The 8,025-nt window shown below is 40.6% G+C and overlaps 1 protein-coding gene and 1 long non-coding RNA gene across 2 annotated transcripts in view; one reads left to right on the top strand and one right to left on the bottom strand.

Moving 5' to 3' along the window:
• Positions 1-3,376, top strand: part of LOC117946359 — a 13,652-nt gene extending 10,276 nt beyond the window's left edge. Inside the window, exon 3 of the long non-coding RNA XR_004657014.1 lies at positions 3,365-3,376. This is a non-coding gene — a long non-coding RNA (uncharacterized LOC117946359). The remainder of the gene's footprint in view (positions 1-3,364) is intronic.
• lrrc4cb (leucine rich repeat containing 4C, genome duplicate b) overlaps positions 1-8,019 on the bottom strand; it is a 44,484-nt gene extending 36,465 nt beyond the window's left edge. Inside the window, exon 1 of the mRNA XM_034874429.1 lies at positions 7,041-8,019. The gene's annotated coding sequence lies outside the window, so the exon portion shown is untranslated. The remainder of the gene's footprint in view (positions 1-7,040) is intronic.
• Between the last annotated feature and the right edge of the window lie 6 nt (positions 8,020-8,025).

Below are 8,025 nucleotides of genomic sequence, written 5' to 3'. Positions count from 1 at the left end.
TTTTTTATCCGGCAAAGTTATTACATATGTAAATTTCAAAACGGTCAAAATGACCGTCATGGCAGTTCTAGTGTTAACTGAGAATGACATGGCATCAGCATGGCATTGTGAGCACCACTGGGCCTGTAAGTACAGCCTCAAAGAACTGCTAGGATGGCAATATACCTTCAATCTTCTTAGTGTTCAAAATACATTTACAATGTATCAGTGCACTTATTATCAGAACATAAATATCTTGTGTGAAAAATGTGTTTATTTTTCGGTTCATGTCATACCACAGACCAGAGGAAGTGATGGGATACTTTTCCAATATTTAAAAATATTTTGACTACCAAACACTATTTCCCTGTAGGGCTCAAAGTAAGCTTAAGTGTATGTAGTGTGCTGCTTTGCAGAGGACGATAGCTCTGATTTGTGGCAGTTCCAACATGGATTCCAACAGCTAACTAAGGTGATGGTTACAACAAAGTATCAAATTGTACACCGGAACTTTTGAAGTCCATCCTGCAGCATAATATTCTTCTCTTCACTGTCCATCCATATTCTCAGCATGTTCCAGACTCTCGCTAGCTTCATATTTTGGCAAAACAAATTGACAGTTTGGAACATACTGACCATACAGATGGACAGAGGAGAAACAGATTATGCTGCAAGAATTTGTAAGTTTCTAAAGACACTTTGTTACTTATTTCCCTCTGTGAGTCTTTTTTATTTTTATATTTCATTGAGCTGTTAATCCATGCTGCTTTCCTCCATGAAGGGAAAAGAGCTACCTTCCAAGCCTACTTTGGGAGACTGTTTGATAGTCAAAACATTGTTTAAAATTTAATTCTGTCATAGATTAGATTGTGTCTAACTTAATCTGTCAGTTTTCCGATTGTCGTAGCTAGTAACTGGCCTTTGAAGAGCCATACATAGACATGTCAGCCTCATTAACATGTTCTGTGACCATTGCATGTCGTGCATTTGGCAGCGTCAGGCTCAGTAAATTGCACATTCCTCAGATTGGGGTTTAAAAGCATTTTGGAATGAAGTATTGAATCTCATTATAAAATCTGAATCCTGTTTAAACCCTTTTTTGGGTTTAACAGTTAACATGTTTTAGTAATAGAATTCTTCATTATAAACCCATAAGAGAATACATTAAATAAAAATCAAAAGGCTACCATTACAACAATTAAAACCCATTACATTCTCGGTAAGTGTTGATTTGTTGTTGCGGGTCAAAAGACGCCTAGATACTAAAACTGAACCAAATTGTTATTGATTGTCTGGGTCCCACAGCCATTGTTTTCACAGCATTAAAGTGACTATATCTGAACTGATGGTTGGCACCTTACCTGATGCGTCAGATGTTTGTTAACACAGAACCTTCTGAGAAGTTGCCCTTAACTGTTTGGAAAAGGGCAGGCAAAAAAAAATATATGATGACACCAGGCGCGTAGTCAGTAATGAGCCAGGGCTGCACTGGCCTGTCCAGCCAGGTCTGATCAAAATACGTTTTGTTGTGAAAAATATTAAAATGTAAAAAAAAAAAAGAAATAGTAACAGAAATAGTTGTGTGTGTTTTAATGTGTTTTGTCTTCTGATTAAAATGAAACAGTTTAAAGCAAAGAATAAGGACCAAACAATTAGAAAGCTTTCGGAACATAGGGGGTTACTATGGTAACAACAGGCAGACTCTCGGGGCTGCCTTTAGCAGCTAACATTAGCTAGCTGGCTTTTTACACAATGTACCATGGATGTGTTAAGCAATGTACTGTTAAAAGTTACCGTGGGAACAATGGCTTCTCCTTAAAGTGGCATGGACAGTTTTCTTGGCTGGAATACCGTGTAAATAAGGACGAGCTTTTCTGCAGCGTGTGCTGACATTTCCCCAGCGGAGCTGACAGCCCTTCAGCGGCAGAGGAGGCCTCACAGAGGTAACAGTAAGTACAAAGGGTTTCATGCTTCTTGTAACCTAGCAGTTACCTTTCTATTTAGTAAGAAATGGTGATCACTGATGATAACTTCTAGCTGAAACACGTTAGGTTTTTGCCCACAATAAAGAAGAAGATGACTGATCTGTGAGTGACATTGTTTTCTTTGATCCTGTCACTGCCGTGGCCTTGATAAAGTAAGATGTGTCACTTTGCTGGCCACTTTTCATTATATATTTCATAATTCAAACAATGCTTGGCTAGACGTTTTAATTCTTTGATTTTCTTTTACGGCTGGTAGGCCATTTGCTGCCCATGATCTAACCGTAGTCCTGAAAAAACAATGCTGTTATGAATGCAAAAAGATATGTTACATGTGTGATTTCTGTCTGATGTGGGCTAGTCTGCAGGAAGTAAACACTTTCTTCTGTTTGGCTCATGTTTAGTTGCCACTTTGTGCAATAAATATATTATATAGCAAATATATTTTAGCCTTAAAACTTTTAGACTGAGCATTGTTAGTTGAGCATGTTGTAGACAGTACTGCTATTGTAGTTCTAATGCAGTATATGGTGGAAGGTAAAACTGTTGCTGTTTTCTTTTCAGTTTGTGGTTTTTGCTACTTCTGCGTCTTTTTGAGAACGGCCCACTCACTTTTGGACTGGCCCGCCCAAAATACTATTTCTGCCTACGCCACTGGATGAAACCATCTGTCTCTTAAACTCTTGAAGAGCCAACCAGGAGGAGGACAAAACTATTTTTACCATCAAGAAAAACATTTTGCTGTTCTTTGCTCTTCTTTCAATGAAGAAATATGAGGGCGCTGATTGGTCTGGCCGAACGGACACAAACGCTACTCTGCTTTTTATTGAAATATACTGTGGCCATTAAAATGCTCTTAAACAACAGCTGAGGAAATATCAGGGTGGTACGTTCCCCCCAGTTTTAACTTGGATTAACATCTTTTGACCTGCAAATCAATGCCATGCTTACTGGAATATTTCTCCATTTAGCTAAATGAGGAACTGAATTCATGATTACTGTCTCTGAATGTTTTCAGTGTTGTTGCTAATAAAATAGGGAGGACATACAGTATTCAGTGTGAGATTTTTTTGACTTGACTAATCAGAGAATGTTATCAACTTGGGATCAGATCCATAATGAGCTATCAAACCATACCCATTTCCAGGAACAATTCCCATGCTGCACAGCTTTCTATGTGTCCTTCCAAGCTTTAGCTACCATTGTTATATGTCCTGATTTTTTTCACGTTACTACACTCTGATGAAAACTTGAGAAAAGGAAAAAAAGAATAAGCCATAATTGCCTTTTGGACATTGTTTACTGTGATTATACATTCTACAGCAGTGGGTGGTTCTCAGATGTGCCTCACATCACAGCAACGCCTTACATATAATCACAGGAAATAGTGTCTACTGCAGCAGTATTGCTAAACTGTACATGTGTAGGTTGTTGGGAGTATGTAGAGGAATCTATAAAGAGCATTATGGCATTTGCAGGAAGTAGCTAGTTGCTGAGAAGGCAGAAACATGGTACCCGTAGCCTGAGCATACTCTTTCTATCAGAGGCTCTCACTGGAGTTGATGGCTGGTTGCTGCTGCAGGCCACAACAGACACATAGAACACAACACAGATGGTGAAATAAGGCACCAACGGCTGCAGTCAAAACAGTGAATGTCTCATAATGACATTTATGCCACAAGTTGTGATTTTTTTGCAGACATCAACACTGTCACTCTACATAAGATACTCTCAGTAGTAATAAACCGTAGTGGTACTACAGGCACACACAAGCAGAGACAGCCTCTTCATACATCCCCACATTAATATTTGTTGATTTAGAATGGCAGACTTGTGAATGACACAGAGCAGGATGCGCTGAATAATCCCCTTTCTGGTGCACAAAAGCATAACTTAAGCTGCTACACTGAATACTAAGTCTCTCTCCAGCCTGGCATGCGTTGGACTCTTTCACACCCGAGCGGTTCAAGTTGTTCAGATTGGCCTGTCTCTTCACTCGACACAAACACATGTTTTGTGGAGGTACCACTGGAAAGATACAGAGTGCTATCTATCAAAATGGAGCCGACTGGAACTGCCTAATCTCAAACTGTATCCCACTCACTTATTTGTGTCACACAGCGACATACATACATACAGAAATGCACACTGGTTTAGTTTAGATAAAAAGCACACGCCTGTTTTTTTTCACTCTATACAGACGCCACTCCCAACGCCAATCCTCATATCACACAGAAGTATGCACAAGGCTAAGACGACAATATAAATTGATGAAACAAAAAAACTGTGCCCCCATATAGTAAACGCATATTCTTAAAAACACTAAGTTACCTCTTTAATCGCCAAAAGTAAAAGTGCAATAAAGTAGATAGTAATTTGAAAATGCATCAGCATCTCTGATGTTGACAGATAAAACCCAAGGTTTTCAATATGGGCAATTGCCTACTAAAAAATACACCATCATAATGAGAAGTCATTCACTAAATAAAAGAGAAGTTGGAATCAGATAAGATTAGGGATTTTGCTCGTTATTTTGTCTCCTGTGGCTCAAAGAAGAAATCCATGACTTTTCTAGAGGGCTTACTGTTGAAATATATTTTGCTGGATCTTGTGTTAATGATGTTTCACAATTGGAAAGTGTGGCTAAGGTAATGGTGACGTGAAAATATGTTGAAACGATATAACCACCTGGGAAGTACAGACGCCCATAGCCATCAACTGTGAAATCTGAGCAATATGCCAGATGAACGAGAAAAAAGACAAGGCACCATGAATCAACTCACTGCAAATGTCTGTCTGAGGTGTCACAAGAAATTTAGGAAGTAATATAGTGGTGGAACTGCATCGCATGAAGCCCTTATTTTACTATATATTATATAAATTTGCTTTTCTACAAAGCAGGTTGCAAAAGAACCAAAGTGGTGGTTTACTGAGGGTAAAAAACTCATATGGTTTGATGAGTCACCACTCACCCTGTTCTGAACCAGTGGTTGACTACATGTGTGTCACGCATGAAAAAAAATCTTTTCGCCCAAGTGCTTATTTCCCACAGTGAAGGCTTCTGTCTAAGCTGTTCTGGTGAGTGGTCCTGGCATGGTCTACATCTATTTGGTCCATTAGCAGGCAGGTGAATGCCAAAAAACTAGCAAGACCTGCCAGGGTGATCACCTTTTTTCTGTCTGTTTCTGTCTTGAGGACTGAGCGATATTACAAGAGGAGAAACCCAAATCCACAGGCCATGACGGCTCCCTGAGTTAAGCACGGACATCATGTTTACCATGCTGGCAGTAATGGTCACCAGTTCTCAACCAACCCTAACGCTACACTTATTCTCATGAGAATGATTGCTTAAGGGAATTTCTTGTAAAATAAATCTTGCATTTCTCTAGTTGCATTCGCTCTAAGTTTTTTCAAAATCATAAAGCTCAGTGTAGCAGCTCAGGTGGCTCATTCTGACCTAATGACCTATTGAGACTCGTATTGGTTGGTGGCCTTAATTTGAATGGTTACCAGCCTTTTATTGTGCACTGAAATAATCCAGACCTAGAACCGGATGTAACACCAATTTGAAATGTAACTGTAAATCTCAATGTTAAAAGACCGTTGAATAAGGAATAATCCTTTTGTTTCTGCATATATGTTGGTGAGAACACAACTAATAATTTAAATGATCATTTTACTCTAGATTTTTAGACATTTTAAGAACCCACTGAGACTAAGGAATAAATGATGTGATGTGAAACAAGCACTATTCTTCTTACTATTTCCGAAACCTTTGCTGAAACATGCAAAATTTAAGATGTTTCAATTTGCCATTCACTCATCATACTCCCAACCCCATCAAGCAGACTCCAGGTCAAATATCCAATGGGTAGGGTAGGCTTGTATATACATGCAAATATTGTGTTAACCTCCCCTAAATGGCAGCCCCATGCTTCAACACTTTGACTGTGTCCTTCATTTTACAGACTGGTTGTAAAATCGCCAGATGTGCACGTTATAGAAGTGTACACTTGAGGATGAACCGGTTCAGGTTTAAGTGGAATGCCGTTGGATGCAGCAGCACTAGCAGTATCAGATGTGCTGTCTGCTTCTAATGCAGCTCGCTCTACCCATTTCAGCCAACACACACAACTATTTTCAGCATCAGGGCATTTTCAGCACCTCCCACTGATGGACAGCGCCTATTTATTTCAAAAAGAAAAAGAAAAAGAAGGCCTATATTGCCAAAGAAACAACTCTAGGACTTGATAGTTTACCTTTTAAAAACGCTCCCTTTACTTCCTGCTCAGGCTGTGGAAGGGAAAAATGACAACCTCATTTCTGAGTATCACCCATGGGTGGCTTTGATGGTTTTTTTGCAGACATAATCAGTCAACAGGCCAAACAACAAATAGGAGAGATAGGAAATTGTGTGAAAGCTGTATGCAGTGAGCACATTCTGTAAAATCAAGCTTGACCTGAAGCTTTTGCTTTGCCACATTCCCACTCAAAGCAGCCTTCCTGAGGGCCAGCCTGCCCACCTGGCCTATCCGGCGCGCTCTTTGCTGCAAACGTGTATGCTGAGAATACCTGAACTGAATTTGAATTACCATATGACGTAGGCCTTTTTCTAGCAGTAGTGTCCTGCTGGCAACAGGGACTACCACAGATCCATACAGTCTCAAGCAAGCGCTCAAACACACAAATTGTTGCACCAGCCCCCCCCTCCCACCCACACACACACACCTTCTCAACCTTCTTTCTGTCACTATTCATCTTTATCTCTCATCTGTATATCTCTCTAGCCTATAACACACACATACACATAGGCACACACACACACACACACACACACACACACACACATTCGGAAACACGCACACTCACGCACAAAAGAGGATGCGACAGCTATCATAACCTACCTATAGAGATGAAAAAGGGCATCTCAAAAAACAAAAGTATCTTTCTTTAAATTGAAGTCTGTGAGGCAACCACAAATCACGGGTGAAATGGCGATGGATCGGTCTAAATGAGGATGTACAACAGCACATCACATTGAATAGGCTCCAACTGGATAGAATTAAATGGAATACTTACGCATTTTCTCGAATAAATGAAATCGACGTTGAGAACAGTAAAGGAAAAACCAGCAGGGCCACGGTCCCCGTTTTCAAGATTTGTACGAGCGAGGCACAAATCTCCATGTGAAAGGGATTGGAGGCTGCTGCAGTCCGCGTCTCTCTCGATCACAAGTCAAGATGCTTGCCTGCGAAACATTGAGAAAGAGTTGCGTGGATCTGCGGTGCGGCCACCATTCCCTCGGATGCAATGAGCGCCGATGAAAGCCCTCAGAGGAGCAGCAACCCCCTGGACTTGAAGATATTCCTCCGGACTGAAGAGGATGCAATCCTGCAGAGTTTTTAATGGGGGGGGGATCAAGTCTGTATAGGCCCTTCTCTCCCCCAAACCAGTCACAGTCCAAAATGTACTCCCACTGGTGGTTTCCTCCCGTGAAAGATCGCTAAATCAAATTTCACAAAAAAATAAAAAATATACTGTACATATACAACCGAGGTGGACTAATTCACTTGGATTTACTAGTCAATCTTTTTTTTTTTTTGCGAGTGTCATTCACTCAAAATTAACAAAACCATGGACATATATGACTATTAACTACCTATTTAAAGCATTGTTAGGGTCAGCGCAGATAGGGGTGCAGAAGCGTCCTACAACAAATCCTGAGAACGCCTATTGGATCAAATTAAGGATATCCGTCCCACTGCAACCATCACACGCGTCGCATCAGGACAAATGGGTTTGCCATAGGCTGCTCTAAAAATCGCAGAGCATATGGCATACAGTAGGATATTTTCTATGAAATAGAATGGGAAGGATCCACGGGATGCTGTTTCCCCCCCACCCACCCCCCAAAAGCAATTCGGTGTATTGATTACATAAGCGAAGCTATTAGTAATAATTCCGCTTGTCGGGGAGACTGTGTCCGATCCGGCTGGTGTGGCAGCAGCATCATCATCCGGTGTTCCAAATAAAGCGGGTTCTTTCTTTCTGCCACGGGCTCCTA

Source organism: Etheostoma cragini, chromosome 1 (assembly GCF_013103735.1).
Source record: "Etheostoma cragini isolate CJK2018 chromosome 1, CSU_Ecrag_1.0, whole genome shotgun sequence".
Taxonomy (NCBI): domain Eukaryota; kingdom Metazoa; phylum Chordata; class Actinopteri; order Perciformes; family Percidae; genus Etheostoma; species Etheostoma cragini.
The sequence above is the reverse complement of the archived record's forward strand: the minus strand, read 5'-3'. Positions and strand labels throughout refer to the sequence as shown.